This window comes from Lasioglossum baleicum, chromosome 13, assembly GCF_051020765.1.
Source record: "Lasioglossum baleicum chromosome 13, iyLasBale1, whole genome shotgun sequence".
Lineage (NCBI taxonomy): Eukaryota > Metazoa > Arthropoda > Insecta > Hymenoptera > Halictidae > Lasioglossum > Lasioglossum baleicum.
In genome coordinates, this window is record NC_134941.1 from 6,828,760 (window position 1) to 6,851,194 (window position 22,435).

At 38.6% G+C, this 22,435-nt stretch overlaps 1 pseudogene across 1 annotated transcript in view; it reads left to right on the forward strand.

The window, feature by feature from the left end:
- The window catches only part of LOC143215375 (cytochrome P450 9e2 pseudogene), a 130,278-nt pseudogene that overhangs the window by 92,951 nt on the left and 14,892 nt on the right, over positions 1–22,435 (forward strand). Inside the window, exon 3 of the transcript XR_013010366.1 lies at positions 1–22,435. This exon is cut by the window's right edge and continues 14,892 nt beyond it. The product of XR_013010366.1 is annotated as a cytochrome P450 9e2 pseudogene (transcript).

The following is a 22,435-nucleotide window of genomic DNA, read 5'->3' on the forward strand; positions in this document are numbered from 1 at the left end:
ATTCGTAATCGAACTGGTTCCATATCATGATACCAACAATCGGTGAGTACATATTTACAATTCTCATCACCTGCAATTTTATTTTTACTTTCTCATTTGTAACGACACTTTACATAAAGCGGGTCATTTAATATTTATTGTACAATATAAATATCTGCCAATATCAATATTTACGTCGACGAATATCGAAGTTCATGGACACAATTCGAATATTCTATTTAAAGGGTAACAACTAACAAATAGTTTGCGTGTCAAAAACGAAATAGTGTCAAATAAGTATCGAATATTGTTAGAATTGTGTACAATGACACAGCCTTTTTATAGTAATAGCAGTCAGAAAATTAGGTAAAAGTTTAAAAGCTTGAATAATAATGTGAACCTTAACGTTGTATAATAATGTGAACCTGAATTTTCAATATCTATTCCTGTAGATTAAACATTGACACTTGAAAATTCAGCATTCCACATTCCATATTCCACATTCAACATTCCACATTCCATATTCTAAATTCCATATTCCATATTCAACATTCAACATTCGATCTCGACTATTTCACATTGCATATTCCCTATCGAAAATTCGACAAAGAATATTCAACATTGGACATTCATGCTTGAACATTTTAATTTCACAAAGTAGGAAAGACTTTCTGGGTAACCTAATGCGATGTAGAAGTGGATATGCAGAACTTATGTGAGTTCGCGTGTTCCCCTATCCACAAAATGATAGAATTGCACTCGGAAGCCGCGGTTTACAATTACCGGGAAACACGAAAGCATAGAAAAGGGGGATGGAGGAAGAGCTCTAATAAAAGGCCAACGACCGTGGCGCGTTCACAATAAAGAAATCGGCAAACCAATGGGTTAAAGGAAAGAATTGGGTGGAACTTGGTTGGTGGGGTGGAGGAGGAGGAGGGGGGGGGGGGGGCAACGGCAGAGCGGAAGCCACGAAATGATGAGAAAGGAACGAAATAAGTACCGGCAACAGAATTTTATTTACGGGGAACGATTCGTAGATAGGAGAGGACCGCCCTCCGGTCCTGTTTCCTTCGTTCCCTCCGCGCCGAAGGCAGGGAACGAGGGGTTTCAAGCTTTTTCAATTACAGACACAAAGTTACGGTTGCAGATTGATATCGACCGAAGCACAGTCTGGCTTTAAAACTAGCCACGGAAATAATTAAGGATTCGCGAAATTAAAAGTCTATCCTTAACAACATCGGCATAATTGCAGCGATTCTCTCATGCCCCCCACCACGGCCACGGCCTCGCTCGAATATTTCTTACCCCGCCCACGCCTTTTTCTGCGGGCATTAAAACTCAATGAAAGGATCCTCTGCCCCGTGAACCACTCCCACGGCAGCTTATACCCTTAATTAATAACCCAATTGCATCCGGAACGATACATATAGCCCATTGGCCATGCTGCCTCCTTTCTTTCAGCCCCAGACGATCGGCAACCTCTGTGTCTGCTGGCTTAAAGTCGTAGGTTTCTGTTTTCCCTTTGCGGCTTTTACCAATTTGCTATTACAATTCTAACCTCAACTTACCCCTCATTTCCCCAAATTAATTTGTCCTTTGGTATCTAATTGATACAATAATCAGTAGACTGCGAATTTATAACAGTAAAAATACAGGGTCCGTCCGGAAAGTAATGCAACCACATTTTTTAAAAGAAATCTATTGAACATATGAGCACAAACCTTTAAAATTCTTCAAAGTAGCACCCTTGGGCGTCGACACATTTTTTCCAGCGCGATTTCCATGCTCCGTATGCTCCGTGGAAGGCGTTTTCTGAAACCTCCCGTAGTACCCTCGTCGCAGCTTCTTTGACGCGTTCCACGCTTTCAAAATGGCATCCTTTTAGCACATTTTTAATTTTTGGAAACACGAAGAAATCGGCGGGAGACAAGCTGGACTTGAGGCTGGGTTGAGGAAGTGTTGTGATGTTATTTTTTGCCAGATATTCGCGGACTCGCAGGCAAGTGTAGCTGAGCGCGCCCAGTTTGCGGCGATCTCTTTTCTGATGCGGTTGACCGTTTGTTTGAGTCTTTTGAGCACGTCCAACTAAGAAGTTCCGTTTACTGTTTTCCCTGTAATCTACGGAAAAGTTTTGGTTGTTTTGGTTGGCTTCCAGGAAGCATACGATTCATGGAAATCGCGCTGAAAAAAAATGTGTCGACGCCCGAGGGTCCTACTTTGAAGAATTTTACATAATGGTTTGTCCTCATATGTTCAATAGATTATTTTTTTTTTAATGTGGCTTCATTACTTTCCGGACAGACCCTGTATCTGAAGAATTTAAACATACTACTATATTATTTTCGACTTATTAAACATATTCAGCAAGAAATTCAATATTTATTTCATCCCAGCTTGTTGCATAATCTAATAATCAGAAATTAATGTCACAGAAAAATAAATGGTCACATTTCTGAACTGCTTCGTCCAAAAGAATGATGCGAGATGAGCTAAAACCGCCGTTAATATTGTTACAAAATATTGATCGCTAGCTAAAAATTGTAGAAATAGAGTATCATAATTAATATAAATTAATACCTGATTTGATCTCGTTGGATATATTACATCGTTCGTGGTAATTAACCGAAAAATATAGATTGATCTTTATAAAACATTGGAGAATTTAGTTAATAATTTTTTGCATAGCTTGGGGGCTTTCGGATAACTTCACTCGCAAAGAGGCTTGACAACAGAGAAGCTTGTTTCGTGCAAGCTCGTGCTGTAATATTCAAAGGCGAGGTAATTTTGCAAAATTGACTCTGAATAAATTAACAGAATTTCCACGTGGAAATTACGGTCAACAACGGGAAACAATTTCTCGATCAATAAAGTACAGCAATGTTGAACATTTTAAATGTGAACGAGTTGTGTCGCCTAGCTGTAGACCTTATTTATTTATTATTTACGGAGGGAAATGTGTTCTCGCGCGTGTTCATTGTGCTTGCAACAACTTTGTGTTACAATATAGAAAGATTGAGCATTTAACATTTATTAAAAGAAGGAATTCAGACATTATTATTTGCATGTCTTCTCCTTTTTAAAGGCATGTAAGCTAAATATTTAATTATTATGTATATCACATATACTTATCAAATTCTTGAGAAAGAACATGACTTCTTATGTTCTCTCATGTCGCACAATTGCTGTAGAAAATGTTTGTTTCGCACAAAGCTAACGATAACAAATTAATTCTAGTATGCATTTAACAGTAGGCGATGTTCCTCTAAATTAAAATTAATAAAACTTGATCACTTTGCTGAATATTTCAAGGGAAATTTGCACAGTGTGCCATTTAACAATTTTTCGACTTTTTCGCAAAGGCCATGAGCGTAAAATGAATTTCGCCAAAGGTAAAATGCAGCGAGCGAGGGTTCGGCGTACGGTCGACCCAGTAAGGACATAATTTCAATTAGCAAACACAATTAGTGGGCTATTACGAACGAGCCGTTTGGCCGGCCACGCGATCTCGCCGAGGACTAACTGGCCGAACGGGACCAATCTGTATCTTGCTCGATGCGTTCGAGCACAACGTGCACACATTACACACGACGACGGCAGCTAGGGTTGTGTAAAAGCTGCCAATTTCTTCGTGTACTTTGAAACCAGCCTGGCCGATGGCAGCGTGCCGGGAAAATTCAATATCTTCGGTGTCTACCCTGACAAAAGCTTGTTGCTGGTCCTTTGCGTCGAACGACACTCATAAACAAGTCCTGATACGGAGACAAGAGAGAACGTTGCTACCTCTGTCTACCGGAATGCCACAGAGTTTTGTATAGCGGGGGCGAAATTTTTACCCAATTTTCCGTTTCCTACATGGTTTCTTTTTTGGCAATTTGAACGGCGTAGTGTTCAGCATCGCTTTGTTGAGAAAATCAATACACCGCTGTATACATATAAAACGAGGAAAATAGCTATTGTGAAGAACGAACGTTCAGTTTGTTGCGTAACATTGCTCTGGAAAATTGTTGAATCTGTAAAGGATGGAAATTGAAGAAACTCGAGCTTTCCTGGAAACTCTAGAAACCTCGGTTAACAACTGCAGACCCTGAACCTATGTGTTTCCGGCGATTTTTTAATAATTTTTTGCCCGCAGTGATAAGGTTTCGAATATTGATCAATCCAATAACGATCGACCATTTTGAATTCCGAAGCGACGTTGGTATTTTAGAATATTAACTTCAATTTCAGTACAGTTCTTCGAAATGTTTCATTCCCTTTCAGAAATTTCTTTTATGAATATTATATCACATGGCGTACGTTTTGTTCGGAGAAATTAACGCAGGAATTATTTTAGAATAATCACAAGACTGCATTTATCAAGAATTTGTTCAACACTTTTATTGTGATATTCTCTGGGAAATATTTTTATAATTTCAATAAATGTGAAAAAAGCAAACGGATAATTTTAACTTGTAGTTCTAGTGTTAAATGTAAAATTAATATTCCCGAATATTTGAAGGATCAATATCTGATTTTTTCATTTGTAGAAATCAGTGCACTGTGAGATGTACAAAAATTATTTTGAAAGTACACTTCCAATTTTTTAATCGCGTTACAGTCTTTACTTTCGTGATCGATTTGCAGCGACACGCGAAAAGAAGCAACGGAGGGAAATACGTAGGGATCTGATAGTTATTCAAACTCGGAGGGTCATCCTTACTATAAGAATACAACGGGTATTGCGTAAGCAGCTTGATCTGAAGACTCCTTGAAATCGAAGAAGATTGTAACTGTAGGGGTAGCCGTTGCCTTCGGGGCGTGCTTCACTCGCGACTCGTATTATTACATCGCCTTTCTCTTGTTCTAGGATTCGCTCGGCGCAACGACACCTCCGGTTTCCTCACCTCCATCCACTCTTGTCTTTTACTTTCCGCTCGTTTCCACTCGCCTTTGGAATCTTTTGTTTCAAATCGATAGGCACCTTTATGCAGTTTTCTGTTTCAAATGTAGCCTACACCCATTCACTCGCCTCACCCGAACTTTTTGCTTCCCTGTTTAAAGAATCCTGCTCAGTCAGGAGACCGTGGAAACGTGATTTTTTGGGAACTTTTCTTCTCACAAATTGTAGGTACCTTTGCGCATAATAAAAATTTTCCAGATAGAGAACATCTTTCACCTGCATTTGCCATTAATAATTAGTGTTCTTTTTGATTGTAACCAGGGACCAAAAATAACAGTTATTCTAGAATGTTCTACGATATAAATCATTAATAAAAAGTTGATTAATTTTTAAATTTAAGATAATCTACACAATATATAAAGAAAAAAGTTTGAAGAACAAAATGATTAAAAAATATCGATTTTTATACTTTTTGGTTACAAGTAACATTTATTAGTATCCAAGAAATTGGATACTCTTCGATAACTGTTCGATGAAGTTTATTTCGATAGCTCGTAACAGTTATCAATGAGAGAAGTTCATTTCGATCGCTCATAACAGTTATCAATGAGAAAAATTTATTTCGATTGTGCTCATAACAGTTATCAAGGAGAAAAATGTATTTTGATCGCTCATAACAGTTATCGATGAGAGAAATTTATTTCGATCGCTTCTAACAGGTATTGCAATGCCCGAATTTCTTTTCACTTGTTCATAATAATTATTGATGAGAAAATTCATTTCGGTTGCTTATTTAATTATTGTGTTCTCTACTCTTTTCCGGATGAAGCAAGCCTGTGAAATTCATTGAGGTTTCATACGACAAGACGAATCAACAGACCATAAGAACAATAGAAAACCTGTTTGTTGACTGTCTTTGTTCACGGACGACTCTGTTCCACTCGGGAAGAACGTATCGACATAGACGAAAATATTATAGATTACTGGGGAAATCAGAAATACAGACTCCCGTATTTATCAAAACTAGCGTGCATTTAATCGCTGAAATACTTGTTATTCCATGACTTTTTTTTCCTTTTGGTTATAACAATCCCTGTGTGTGGTTGTAACGTCGTCCTCACTTTATCACAAAACGCTATTACACAAAGGGAACAAATATATTTAAACTTGATACAAATTTCTAGAAAAATAATTAATCCGGTACATATCATAGATTTACCATTGCCAAACAACGTAAAGCGAAGCCTTATTTTGCAATAAATAATTTTCTGACGGCCGATGCTTTTCCTTTTGCTCATCTTCAATAATGCTCGTCCGATACTTTTCTGCAATTTACGATGTTCAATCAATTAACGTCATTCCCTTTTCCAGGAGTCTAACTTCTATTTTACAGCCAGGCTATTTCTTCGCGTTTCCCATTGGCAAAGAACACGGTTTGTCGTACATCCACGGTGTATTTTTCCTTGCAATTTTTCCTTCGACTACCCTGCAATGAAACAACTGCGAACGGTTCGGCTCATTCAGAGTTCTCTTTCCTTATGCATTGTATTTGAGATCTTCTCCTTTTACGATGATGGAAGCATGTCGAAATTTTATATCGTTGTGCAAGCCCGTTTCCAGTATTTCATTACTGCTTCGTTAGAGACGCAATAGTCTCGTTATAACTCCCTTATAAAAGTACGTACATCGTTATTGCACAATAGAAGGCGAGGAGGCGGCGTCCGTGCTGTTTCAATCGAATAAATTGTATGGCGTCGCTGATGTTAGGGGAGACGTTTTTGATCAACGCGCTTTCTAACGACACAGATTTCGTTTCCAGAAAAGGTAATCAGTTAAGGTTGTTTATGTAATTTTCAATTTTTGTATACCAATTTGAAGAAAGTGGAATCAAATAAAATCTTATTATTTTTGTATATACATTTGAAGAAAGTGGAATCAAACAAATTTTTATTTTTGTATATAAATTTGAAGAAAGTGTGTGTGTGTGTGTGTGGAAACGAATAAAATCTTATTTTAATATGTTTTTGTACATAAATTTGAAGAAATTGGAATCAAATAGAGTCTCCTCTTTAGTGGTAATAGTCTTTGTCGATCTAAAATACTGAGAACATTATGTTGTGAGTGCATACAGTGTAGTGTTCTTCAGGTTTGCGGAAAGAACACATTCACACACAGTACATATTGGCATAGTTACGTGTTATAGGAAACCTGCTGGATTTATAAAACAGGATGATATTTAATCGACATTATGTGACCTCTGTTGACGTTGTGTTTAGTCACTTGTGTGATGAATATTCGAGATCACAGAGTGCTATTTACGTAATTATTCTGCCCACGTATTGTATGTAGCTGGATGTATGTTATTAAGCATGTACAGCGTGTTTAGAGCGTTACATAACTTCAAGGAATCAATCTACCGAGCTCTTTTTTAGTTACTTGTTTTGTAGCCAGAAAATACTAATACTATGTGGTTTTAAGCAATTAATTTCTCATGGGCAATCCCTGGGAAGCGAATAGTCAATGTTACCGTAAATGTTAACTATAAAAATCCGTCCTTAATGGACAAGTAAATATTCTCTTAGAAACAGAATATACATTGCTTCGACTAGAATATTATTTATTTAACAAATGAGATCAAATATATAAATCAGCGTCCCTCTCAGTCCCTTCAACTTATATTTTACACGAAATATTTGCAATTAATTCCACCTATTTTCCAGAAATAGCCCACCGCGCAACGAGTTCGGAAAACCGACAGTTTTCCAGCAACGCAGCAATTGGCGGTAGACGTCGCTGGCGGCGTTGTATTTTCCGCGTCCGCCCTTCGATACACCGGCAAATTAAGCAGACCGTGATATCTGATCATTGTACCATTTTATATTATCTTTCGCTCCGTAGCGTTGATTTTTTTTTCCCCTCTCCCGTGTCGGTTAGCGTCCGGCGCCGATGCGATGCGATTCAGAGGGGTGAGCAACAGGGATTTCGGCGTGCTGGAGGGTGGCTAGTAATTAAGGGTGAAGGGTAGGTCGGCGAGAGTGGGTGAAGCGTTCCTGGCAATTAATTTTCGCACCGTTTCAGTTTACAGTCCGGCCTGTATGCCTGCACACCTCCGGCCTCTTGCTCTCCTGTATCCCCGTTCCCGCTTTCCACGACGAAAATACAAGTATACAGAGCGCGGGCGGATGTCAAGGAGGCGGTGTGACGCTTTTCACCACCGTTGGGCACGCTGCTTTAGGCTTCCGCTCGGTTCAAGTGTTAATACCATGATTAATATGCGACGCCACCGCTTTTCACCCGACCAAGAACCTATACCCCGTCCAAACCCGCCACTGCGCCTCTCTCACCCTCTCTTACAATATCTTCCTCCCTCTCTCGCACTCTCTCTCTCTCTCTCTCTGTTCTCTTGCTAACTCCGTCTCGCCCGGGCTTGTTCCTCTATATCCGAAACACAGCTCGCATACGCAGGAATCCATCGCGAACCCCTTCGCGCCCCCAACTTGCTGCCTGTAGTATTCAGCGGCGGTGCTTCACAGTCGCAACAAATTCCATTTCGTGTTCATTAAACGCGTATTCGTGCCCGACGCTCTCGCGCTTCTCTCTCGCCGGGATTGTTATTAATTATTCCCGGGCCGGACCGAGACGGGGCCGATCGCGAGTTGACATCGGATCGCCGCCGCGCCGCGTCGCGCTCTCTGTAAACTCCTCTGAACCGTAAATCGTGTGTACACTCCTGGACAAAATGATATTGGCTGTAAACGAAAGTCCCGTTTTTCTCTTATAAATTTTTACAAATGATCTGTTATATATGTTGCTTTATTAGATATGATCTTTTGCCAACGCTCTAGGAGCTTATCCTCTAGAGTAGAAGCTCTTTTGATCCAAAAATCTCTGATTCAAAATTGATATAGTTTTCCAAACGAATTTTGTAATAATAATCAGATGGGACTGAGAGAATACGGGAATGTGGAAGAATTTTTTCCCAACAAGGTTTCTTGGCTTTTTCTGTATTTTAGTTTTGATGAATTGACATAGTCACAGATATATTGATATAGACAGATCTATACAAGTCAACGGTGTTCGTTTTCGATGATCGAATTTGATGACGAGACATGCGCTATCATTTTGTCCAGGAGTGTATTCGCGTGTGCACGCGATTCGCCGACTGGAATTTTTGCGGTGACTTAGCTTCATCCGATTGAACGCGATTATAAAGGCAAGAGGATTCCTGGGGCGCGTGATTTTTCGCGCGGATTAGAGCCGCGTTTTTGAAAATGCGACAGCGCGCAACGCCACGCCGGACTGTTGACTGCTGTTATTTTTGTTGCAGGTTGTTTCTCGCCTCCGGGTTTCGTTACTGAGTTTTTGCTTTAATGTCGAGCTATTCGACCACGCCGTTACGCCTGGCAGGCACTACCCGTTGCGCAACCGGCTTTTTCTTTTTTATTCGACGCGATTTGTTCGACTCGTGACTTGAACCGATGTTCCGGGTGCTCTTCCGCGTGTTCGAAAATGTGTTTTGATGCTGGATCGTGAGAATACTAGAAGTGACCAGTGAGGGTCGCTTTGGTAAAATTATATCACTCATGTTGGTTTAGCAAAATTACAAGATTATGCTCATTCACGCGTTGCTCCATAAAAATTACAAGATTATGCTCATTCTCACGTTGCTTTATAAAATTTACAACGTTACATTCAACACATTATATTGCGAACTTTATGTGTTTGACTAAAATAATTTATTCATTAATTTCTAATAAATTAATTTAACACATACACTCACTCCTTGCACTACGATATAATATGTTGCAGTGATTAAAACTTCTTCGTTCATAATTTGCTAGAAAAACAAACAAGTTTGTATTTATTGTATACGATAGGATTTTATTTTATAGAATAGAATTTTGTTTCGCTTTAAAGGAGATTAATAAGTCAGACTCGACGTTCCAGGGGTTAGATTTTTAGCAATTTATCAAACGTAAAAAATTCTGATAATGCAAATGTTGTTCCAAAACTGTAGTAAAATCATAGTAATTGGTGGTTTGAAGTCGCTAATCGAGCGTAAAGGATTGAAAACGAGGAATAATATTCATACCGATAGATCCTGCTGGGAATCTCCATTACACGGTTATTGAATGCGAAGGGGTTGAAAACAAGATTACCTTGGAAAATATTCCACCAATCATAAAATCAGGGAGGGTACTGACAATTCGGGCCGATGAAAGAGAAGAGGAGACAGCGGTTGCGTCATCGCGATGCTAATTTGCATAAATCGCGTCGACGCTGCAACACCCTACACCCCGCTAACTATACCGGCCTGCGAATAGGACGGGGGCAACGAGGAGACCGCGGTCGACCGAGGAAGCCGAGATCTTTATGGTAGCAATAAAGCCAACCTCGCCGGCTTCGAGTTACAAATGACTACTGGTAGCTGAAAACTATTGCCCTTGGTATACGCGTGCCCCTACCATGGACCCCGTGCAACCCAGCAAACCCTGCGCAACCCCCATAGCTGCTGACCCCGCCACCAGCCCAGTCCCCGCAGCTGGTTAGGCGCGTGAAATAGGACCTCTCGTAAATCCTTGTAACGCCTAACTAACTCCCACGCTTTTCCTCCCCCGACTTTCTTTATACCGCGACTTCCCGCGTCCGATCTAAGGATTACCTTCGTTAATAATTGTTATTAAGTAACTGCGAAACCACCTCTCGCGCTGCTCTTCTTCGGGGGCCGTGTCTCCGGTCAAGAAATTGTTAGCAAATCTGCCCCGAAACAGGATATACAGGAGTTTAAATTGTTTTTGATAGTTTAATCGGTGACTCAGCGACCATAATACTCCACAAAGTCAGAGTAATTTGTTCAACTTCTCATCGTCTGCCGACGTGTTACCGATGATCTTACATAATCTTCCATTACCAGGTGTCATTTTAAATTTCGTGGTAGTTTTTATTTGTAAATATTAGAATTGAAAGAAGACTCTGTAGATTTTTTAAAATTTTTCATCGCTACCTTCAAAGTCTAGATTTCTAGATAGTAATCAATGATGCATAAAAGTGTATCGATTCTAGTAATCTGACATTGTGTGGAAAGACAGCGTTTTTTTTTTGCATAATTTAAAATAACACTTCTGAACAGAAGACCCTACAGATTTTTATAAATTTTTCATGACTACCTTGAAACTTTGGATAGCAAACAATGATGCATAAAAGTGTATCGATTCTAACAATCTGACATTGTGTAATAAATTTTAAGATGAACGTTTGTGAAATCTGTTAAATAATCGCCGGTAAGAGTAACATTGTATACAATTGTTGTTTCGCATACATTTTATAAGTTTCACCTCACGTAAGATGATGGTGCTGCCGAAACAGCATCAGCATGCCTTGATATAATAAAGTCACCGACTTGAGCGCGAACGCAACAATGTTATGGCTGGGAGAAAGGAATTTCGATAATGTTTGTGTATGCATATAAGCTTGCATCACAATTCGTTAGATGGTAATGAAATTCTGTTTGGCGTTCCGTCAACAGCCTGAGGGATTTGGTTTATACACAGTATCGCGATGGATGCAAATGCAGCAGTCATCAATTTGCGCTATTGCGACCGAGTACTTACGCCCTCGGAGCTCATAGTTCACTTTACCTGATCCGCTTACCCGGTTGCTATCGACATCTTTGACGAGATATCGTCTATAATCTTGAAATATGAACTTGTGCAATCCCTCTAATTGCTAATTGTGTTAACTCCGCTGCATCAAAAGTCGAAACGCGACCCCGTCAGATCCCGCGAACATTTTCCGCTTCATTCCCAGGCGGCTTTGGCTTCGGTTAGCTACTCAAAATTTTCATACTCCGCGAATGGTTGTTTCTCCGCTCTTACGATAGAAATTGTTTCATGCGAAAACGAGATTATACCTCCGAGGATCTGTTTCGAACCGCACTCGGTGCAACAATATAACCATTAGCTCGTAATAGTAATCCATTATCAAGTGCGTTTGTCCGACGAACCGTAAAACTCGACTGGCATAAATATTTGTGTTAGCAGAGTTAGTTTTGCTGGCAGGATTATTATGCTGTAATAACACAGTATTAGTAGAATGAAATTCGAAAAATTTATACGACCAACTTCAATTTCTCGAATATTTTTGATTTGATCTTCTGATTTTAAATAATCAATTAAGGTTGGAGAAATCAGCAACAATATTTTGAAACTTCCCGTAGCCTCTTAACGAGTATCTCATTAGAGGTAAAATATCATTATTGCACGTTTTCACTAAAGTTTTACTAGTTCTATATTTTATTTCTGTCATAAATGCGCTGCAGTCTTATTATGATGAAACTGGAAGATGTTCTGCATACATTACCGACTAGTGATTATTGCATAATTTTGAAAAATCTATGGTATATGGCTGAACACTTTTTAAGGGAACCTTCGATAGCAACGGCAATTTTCATTGTGAACTAACAAGTCACCCGCAATAACGTCATCTAATATTAGATGACTGCATAAGTTCGTGCCTGATTTTCATAGATGTCGCAAGCCGTACAGCAATAAAAATTATATATTCTACAATTAGAAATGAATGGTGACTAAAAAAATTTGACCATTGAATTTTATTTTCAAATCAGGCACGAACTTATGCAATCATCTGATAGTTTCATTTAAGATTGTAATATAAAAGAAAATTTCTATGCCTTCTTCTGGTACAGCACAATTATTGAAACTCCGATTAATACGCTTTCGGTAGGTAACGTGTTAACATTGATTTGAACGTGTTTGTTTTACGAAGAGCTTACACGAGCATTCAAGAATGCATTTTAGGCAATACATAGTTCCGGTGAGCACGAATTAATTTATTTACGGGCGAGTTTCCTCTTCGACGAAAGCCAAATCCATCTTACTATTTCCACTTTGGGACGAAGCTTATTAACGAAGTTAAATTGAGCGAAGTTTCCGACACTGATTAGCTATGCGGGCCAATTTTTGGTTTATTCGCCGCGACGGGCTCATTTCGCCGGATGATACGCACAAAGAGGAACAGAGAAAGGGAGAGGGGGGGATGTGAGAAAGATAGAGAAAGTGAGCGTAATTCACGTCTCATATTTACTTAGCCGAAGTTTTAACGATTTTTATCGGCGCGAATGTCGCGAGCGGTAATGAATATTTAAAGGTTGGCGAAACGACTCGTATTTGCTTCCAGCAGAGTATAATTTCGGTAATATTGTACACCCGTCATGGTTGATCGAGTGCAATTAAATGAAAAATGTCATCGATCCGCGTGTGCCGTGTGTCGTCACTGCCGAGGGACACGAGATTATTCGTTATTATTTAAATCGAGATGAACTGTATGATATACACATGCTGAATGTATCGCTGTCCCATCAAGTGCTCTTTTTCGTTTAATTAATTCCGATTGATCTGAAATTACAGATATAAAGAATCCTAACTGATTCGTAAGGTATTTGTATTTTCAAATAGATTTTATATATCTCACTCTAGAGGTAGCATATCCGATGCAAAAAATCGTCAGAACACAAACAAATGATACAACAAAATTTCAGTAATTGAAAAAATCTAATTATAGTTTACAAATATGTAACTTGCAAACTTTATGTTCTTGCTTTTATCTTTATGCTATTGTTTCATAACCTCGCTTCCTGAAACATTGGAAAAGGTGGAAAAAATAAACTTCCATTCAATGAAATCTACGTTCTCTAATTAAATGTATTCGTTATAAATCCTGTTTCATAATGGAAGTTTCAAATTTTTACATTTAATAGTGAAGAATGATTTTAGGCAACGTTTATGCTCCTCGAAAATGAGGTCGATGACACATGCGAGTTCCTCGAACTTCGCCCCTGGCTTTTTGCAAGGAGATGAAGACAATTTGCGAGCTTATGTTGCCACGTTCAACCTTTGCCAAGTTCGCAACCTCTTCCAGTTGTACAACCTGTTGCCATCGTGGCAAAAGGATATCTTACTTGTAAGTAGAGCTCGTGAATTTGGTGCGAACTTTAGCGGCCTCCGCTATTCAACACTTGATTAAGGCTAATTAATTAGCACCATATTAATATATCAAATTCTCTCCACGAATCAAAGCACGTCCATAATATGACAAAATCAATTCGGCCTTTGCAAAAATGACATTTTTGACGGCTCTTTGTGTTGCGCGTTATTATAGAAACGTTTAATATGTGTATTTATAATTGTTAATTGAATACAAAAAATTAATTTTTCTAGTGAATTGACAACTTACTAAAACATTTATTATGAATATTTGATTTTTGTCGATGTTAGAGATTATTGGTACATTTATAGAAATTTTGTCTTCCGTGTATATTTACTACAGTTCAAATATTATGGAACATTCTACACAATAAATTGTTTTCAATTCGATATTCAACATTACAGTTATTATTACCTAATCTCGAAAGTCGCGACCACGGCCCACATAATCACTTATTCCTAGCTTATCTGTGTTTATTACTAATTCCAACATACACTTGGCAAATATTCGTTTGTACGTATTACTTGCTAATACTTATTATTGCTTTCAGTTATGTCTGCACGGTTCCGTAAGAAAATTGATAACGCAGAGTTCGCATATTTATTACTTAACATTGTGAAACCGATTGCACGACCAACTTCGAATCAATCATCGTGTCAACAACCAAAATTATCTGCCGTTTTCAAAAAACTGAAAGTTTTCATATCTAAAAAATCTCCGTAAATATTCTTAGAATGTTATCTGAAGACGAATACACAAATATTCTGAACGTACATATGTTGAAAATAAAAACTCGGTTCTTGACGGTTGCCCAAATAAAAGATTTCTAAATAGAAGAGAACTACAGTAATGTCTCGATGTTATTTGCAAAAATGTCCACCTTGTTAAGAAGTTATTAACGAAACGAGTCCGGCGCGGCGGCATGTTTCACCGAACGCAGCGTTGGCGTCACGTCGCGGTGAAGCAGTGAACAAGAGAAGGATCAGAAATTGATTTAATTAGTACTCACTTATTCAGCCGTAAATGCAGTTGCTGCTTCGAAATGTGTCACTGGGCCATTCGGAGACGAACTACACAGTTGACTTCAGGTATACAGCAATGCAGAGAGCTGAGGGACGTACGGTGAGGTCAACGAACCGCGAGCTTCGAATTGACACGTCACTAGAGATGTTGTCTCTACCACAGTTGTAACGACACTGATTTTACGCGAGATTTCCCGAAGAGTTTCGGAAGGGCATTATGAATGTCGAACGAGGGGGGACCGGACCAAAACAACAGGACCGAGAGGGACCGCTATAAGACTCGAATTTGCGGCAATCGCGTAGCAAAACATCGTCTGTCCTTCTTTTAGAAAGTTTCTTAACGGGGGTAGAGGACAATAGAGACTCATAAATATACCTGCGTACCTACCATTTCTATCACTTGCTGGGTAAAAGGACAGACTTTTTTTTCTACATACCAATCTGCAGAAAAATCGAAATATATGTTTGCCATAAATTTTAGCCTTACAGCGGTCCCTCTCGTGTCCTGTTTTTTGTCTGACCATCCCGTCGATCGACATGCATAATGTCGCCCTCCCCCTCCCTAAACTGTTCAGGAAAATCTTGCGTAAAGTCAGTGTTGTTCGAACCGCGGTAGGGAGAACATCTCCAGTGACGTGTCAATTCGACGCTCGCGTTTGTTATTTACCAACAGCTGTGCCCTTCGTTGAGCTGACGTCAGCATTGTAGTTCGTCTCCGAGTGGCCCAGTGACACATATCGAAGCAGCAATTACATTTACGACTGAATAAGTGAGTACTAATTAAATAATTTTCTGCTCATTCTCTTGTTCATTGCTTCACCGCGGCGCGACGCGAACGCTGCGCTCAGCGAAACCTGCCACCGAGGCGGTCTCTTCTCGCCAACGCGGGCCGAGGCTGCGCTTTGATTTTTCCGTGTATTTTGTTAAAATTGCTTAACAAAGCCGTGGCGGACTTAATTCGCAAATGAAAATATCGCTTCAAATGACCTCCGGAACCGCCCCTTTGAAGGAACTCGAACATTTAATTTCAAGATTTCAGATTAAAACATACTAATTCAATTTCGTCTAACGCTCTGCATGCTCTTCGATGCAAACCGCGGATTTCTATGCAAAGTAAAGATTGTTTGTAATCATTTCAAAATCCAAAATCACGTGGTCATTTATTTCTCTTCTTGATGATTTAAATTCGTTGGAAATGCGACAGATAAACCGAATAAATCGACTCCTGCGCGTGGCCAATTTAATCAATTTTTCGATGGAGGTAGTTTCGGCGATCTTCAATCCCCGATCCGATCAAACGAGAATTTTTCGAACGAAAAAGTTACCCGTCCAGCCTAAAAACGTTTCTATTGCCTGGATTTTTCGGACACCCTGTATCTAATGTTGCATCACGTTACGCTTGAAGGGGTATGACCTGCGGCGAGGAAGATCAATTTTTCATAAATACCGTGCACATCTGTTTCACACGTACATGCATCGAGACATTCCAGTAGTCATTAGGGGATTTATTGGTTAGTTGCGCTAGAACGATCCTAGAAACGCATGAAATTCTTTGTGCCGCGCGGCGTGGGAGTAAACAGAGTGATTATAGGAGGCAGAAATTGAAGTGGAGCAGCGGCGACAATAATTTTTAGCATAAAAGAGAATTATGAGGGGAGACGCAGGTGACGGTCGCGGTAGACGACATTTCTGACAGCGCGATCATTTGTCAGGCACGCGGAAAAGTAGTCGGCCAGGCCTTCTCCGGGAGGCAACGAATCAGGCGTAGCCGACGCCGGAGCGAAATGGCGGAGCATTTTTTAGGCAGACAATGCTGGGTCCCGTATAAATATGTAATACCAATTTCCCGGCTGACTGGGTGCTCCCATTTTTAACCCTTTCCATCGAACAACAAACTGTTCCGCGCGTTATCATCCGTCAAATCGTACCTGATTAAGACTCTAGCATCTGTCGCTAGCTGTTAGCCTGATAAAAGTTAGACGGCTGCAATCGGCCACTCGATAACAGACATTTCTATACAGAGGGTGTCCCAAAAATTGTTGTACTCCCTCGAGAGCGGTGATTCATGAGGTCATTTGAAGTAACGTTTTCCTTTGCGAAATCGTTCTCCGCAGTTGGAACAATTTTGGAAACATTTGTTTGACTTGACGTGATTAAATATTGATCTTGTCTCGTGTGTATGCAAGCGTGAATTTTTCCTTGTATTTTATCTTCGTTTATCTTACTTTTATTCGAGTTCTTCCTGCGTACAAAGCTATTTGGATTGTCTGGCTAGGAGGAATGTAGTATGCTTATTTACAATGCAGTGTCTGCATACTCTATTAGTTGGAATAAGGAAAAGTGTCTCTTGCGTACAACGGGTGAGCAAGTTATTAGTGTCACAGTATCTTTGCATTTTCTTACTGCATAAAATAGTTCATAAAAATAACAGGAATCCAAGTGTAGCTAGACTCGTATTAAAATCAATTGTTTTAATGGAAGCTCTCCAATTCATGCAAGTAGCTGCAATAATTTTATCACTCACTATAACAAATTACTATTTTTCATTGACCATTTTCAATAACACAATATCACCTTTATATACATATTACAGAAAGAAACTACAAATACAATATTAAATATTTATTTTTTTTAATTTAATAATTTTTTGTAACACACTGTATAAAAGTTCCCTTCACAATCTATGTTTCGAATGCTCGCAAGACCTCGCGATCAAATACTTAATATAGCAATCGTTACACAAGATTACAAAGTTGTCCTCTAGGTGACCACTGACAATTGAGTAGGATATTTAAATTGACGGTTGACTCGTCTTTTTGTAGTGACGTTCTTCTCTACATATAAAGTACTGCCAATTACATACGCGTTTAGTCTAACTTAATCTGTTGAATGATTCGGAAAAACACGTGGGTAATATTTTAAAACCACAATGTTTTGCTATAGTGAAGCCGGGTCAAGGTTCGTGAGCTGATACAGCATGTCTGAGAATTTGGCATATTTGCACGAACACCATATCGTGATAAAATGTCGTTCACCTCTTATAAACGGTGGAAGAGAACATGTGACATGCGACATTTGTTGTTTCGATGTTGCAATTCTCATCTTGTTTATTTCGAAGATGTGGAAAGCTAATTTATGTCTACGAAAAAAGATAAAAATCTGGAAAAATCCGGAAAAACATTAGATGATATTTATATATAAAAATAAATAAAAATACAGTATGTTATATTTCTGTATTATCAAAGTATTGATAAAAGGCATAAATATGATCACACAAAACTGACTATTTATATTTGTTTAATAAATATCCAATATTGCATAGTATAAATGCAACTTCTAAAAAGTGCGAACTCATAATTTTGTTTAACCGTACCATTTATTATTTAAGAAATTATATACTAGATTCACGGTGATCGCATTAGTTGATAACGAAACGATCTTTTGGGACAGTTTAATGTTTTTCTTGAGAATCGGTCCGTTAACGGAGAACGACGCGACGCGACGCTGCCTCGGAGGCGGTGAATATTTATAAAACGAAATGGTGCGGCGTCTAGCTGCCGGCGCATCGGGATTGGAAATTTTTCACGGGATCCACCGTCAATCCCATGGCGACTATACAACGCGCATAAGATCGAGAGATGCACCGGCGGCGTGTTGTGCAACAGCATGCCTGTGGGCGTGTTTCGGAAATCCGCCTCGAGTTTTCAACTGTGACTGAATCTTCTCGTTCGACGTTTATCATTGTGGAAGCGCTTCGCTTTAATTACCAACGATTCCTGCGGTGCTCGGTAAAACATCGGTCCAAGTAATAAATAGTATACTGTCGATTTTATTTTAAATCGTGCGCATAACTTTGCAAATAAAAATTATGCTGTAAATATTAAAGGCCGGTATTTCATGGAAGGACATTGGAAATTGTGAAGCTTTATTGTTTAAATCTACCATTTAGTAAATTTTTACGCAAGTCATAATATTTACTGCACGGCTAGAAACTTTCTAATATCGAGAATGTAAAAAGAAACGTATTTTTATAATAATTCTAGTCTCATAATAGAGTAGATTGTATTATCTTACTGAAAATAATTTTTAGTTCCAATAATAACTGGTATAAAACGTACCCGATTTTTGTTGAAAAAATGAAGACTCATAGTTTATTTTACATTCACGAGATTGGAACATTTTTCCATTCGGAAAGCATTTTTCGCGAGTTCGGATGGACATGGTGGGCTTTCCAAACACGTCGCAGGTGTTCTTTATATTTGTGATAGTTGTTTCTCTATGAAACTCTGTCATCATAATCGTGCGCAAATGGTACATCTCCATGTTTATTTTCAATTGTCTGTTGGACGAAGTGGTTCGCCTGAATCGACCAACTTTTGTTCCGAATAACCAGAAACTAATTTCCAAATTCTCAATTAAATTACGAAAAAATAACAAAGCTTTCGAAGTATGAAAACTACAATAAATAAAATAATGGGAACGCTATCTTTGATTGATTTTCTCTCGAGCATGTGAAAAAATAACTGCTTTCCAAGAATAGGTGAAAATCGAAGTGAGAAACTGAAATTTACTGCTTCACAAATATGTACAGCTGTAATTGAGAAAGCCACCGGGTATGCGCCAAGGCAACAAACTGTTTTCGACGAGAGATGCGTAATTTCCATTATCACCTTGGAGAATCGTGTTTTCATGATTGATTTATACGCTACTCTGAGGTTCTGCATGTTGCTTTGCATAATAATCATGGATAAAAGTGTGTCAGAAACGCCTACTATAGTATTCTATGTATTTAAATACCAACGACAAAATATTTATGCGAGATAAAAACTAGCAAGTACTTTAAGGCATTGGAATCCAATCGAAAAATAATTCTCTAATAATTTTAATAAGTTAAGAATCATTGACGTGTGTTTCTAAATTCACATAAATATATTTCGACTCTTAAAATTGTTTTCTCTAAAAATTTAAGTTTTATGCATAAAATTCGCAATAATCAGTAATACGTGTTCAAAATTGAAAAAATGCAAAGTCTTTTAGAAAGAAAATGTTATTCTCTGTATTTCGCGATAGTGCATATTTATAATTGCTTCAACGAAGCATTTCAATAAATTATTAACTGTTTCTAATCATTTCTCCGTCGCAGTTTGTTAAAATTCGACAAACAAACGCTGATTGTGATGAATTATTATTACCGTTTCGAATTTTCCCAGCGTCCTCGAGCCATACGCAACCTTTCCCACGAATTCCGCCTATCGCGTGCTTATTAACAATGTAAATTGTCGGCAGGTACAGGGAGGAAGTGAAACAAGGAGTTCAGCTTGTAAACAAAATGTAGAAAAATTGCTCAATTCCAGCGGCTGCCAGTGTTTGTCTCCGGCAGCCGCGGAGACGACACACGTTTAATAATTTATGCTTTTATTACTGGCGCTGCGAAATTGCCGAGACGCCAGGTGAAACAGCTCCCTAATTATTCGAATTCCTCCTGAGAAATTGCCGAGGATTTAGAGGGTGATATTGACTAAAATTTACATGTCTCCTATGGAGGTGTATCACAACAAATATCACAAATATCACTGTTACAATTAGGTTGTTCTTGTATTTCGGTATTGCAGATTTTTATGCAAAATAAAAATTGTTTGTATTCATTCTCAGATGCAAGAGCTACATAGAAAGTCATTTCTTTCCGTAATTATTATATGGGTTTGAGAAAAATACGACACACTTTCAAATCCTTTAAACGTGTTCACTATTTCAAGTTCATCTACTACATCAAGTTAATTTTACTCATTTTTGTCATAATTGATATATTTTATCATAACTGATATAATTAAATATCGCTAACAAAACATTGTATTTATAATCGTATACCAAAAGTGGTCGCTAATAACCTTGATGTTAATGCGACCTTTATAAATAAACAATATAAAAAAATATAAACAAATAAATAAATTCGTGAATTTATTCAAGTTGAGGAATTTATTTTGTTTAAGCGCGTTGTTCGCTTTCAATTTCCCGGGTACACGTAAAATATTTATTCGGAAGACGGGGCGAAAGGTTCGAACCGATTTTTCGATAGAAAGATGATCTCACCCCCATGGGGGAAGTTTCCCTTATCTTTCCACCGGGCTGTACAAAAACGTCATCAGTCTCCGGTTCGCGCAATCGCCGTCAGGTTAAACCACATAATAAAAATAGAGAGTCCCTCTTTTCCGGCGGAGTTCGCAGCTTCACAGAAGGGATTCGGTCAACAATATGGCAAGGTGTTTGATGAGCCGATCGATCACGGCTCCCTGTCAGCTTCCGAGTTGAAACGTTGCCCACGTCTCGCCCACTCGCGCGTGCGAGAGCTCTCTCCCTCTCTCTCTCCATCTCCCTCTCTCTTGTTTTCGTCCTCCCTTTCTCTCCTGCACGTATGTATGGACGTCGTTCCGTAAGTTACGAACCAACCACGAAATCCTGACCGCCGGGATACACGAGGGTTGGTATCGTATGGCCAATTATGAATATGGATTCGGTATCCTTCTTTCACATTAGGTCAATTTCTAAGCGATCCTACGGTACACGCGCGTAACTCGAGCTTGTAGGTGCACCGACCAAATTTAATTTTATGGTTTCCCAAGATCTTATTACCGACTATCCGTGTTATTGATAGCAAGGAGATTGTGGGCACTAGAGAACAAAAATTATTACAGAAATTTTTAACAGCTTCTGTTCTGTAGAATTTTTTGGAGAACGTCCATTTTTGAGAGTATGTTATGAGGCTTTATGCGCTTATGACAAAAATGCGTAGGTGCGATTTAAAACAGAGAGAAGATTTTTAGAATTTTAATTGATTATTTTCATCACATTGAAGTTATTAGTGAAAAATATTTTATATCCAGCCCCGTGTCTTGCAATCTGGTAATTTTTAATTTGAACAGAATTTGTGAAATATAAGTTCTTTTTCTATTACAGGACTGCATTTTGAATGCGGATTTTATGCATTTATAGCAAAAGTGGACGAATGCAAAACATTCAAAGGTTTAAAGAACCGAGAAATACTTTTATATTATTTTCAATTCCGGAAAGAAATAAGTACGGACAATTTTCATTTTGCATAGCAATCCTCAGTCTAATTATTAATTTTCGTAGATAATTCTTGAACTGAAACTCGTTCATATGGAACCTTTGATCGTACAGATTTTCAAATATTTGTTTCGTAAGAACATCTTTTGAGAAACGTAGAAGTTCGAACATGATTTTTATGAAAACAAAAAATAATTTGATTCATGGTATAAACAAAAAGTGACCAGAAAGTTGTGTCGCGGGATTTGGAGGGGGGGGGGGGGTGTAATTTGCATCTTAGCAGGATTAGCACTCGCAATGTCAACATTGGGTCTCTCGAGGCCCACATTGGTTATAGTTCTTGAGTTAGCTACACCATGACCAAAGTAATACACCATCCGGACGTTCTGTTGTCCGGATGTATTGTTAACCTAAGTGAGACACTTCATAAAAGACCAGTAAATAAGAAAGTTATGTTAAAAATAATGTTTCCATAATTCAAAGCAAA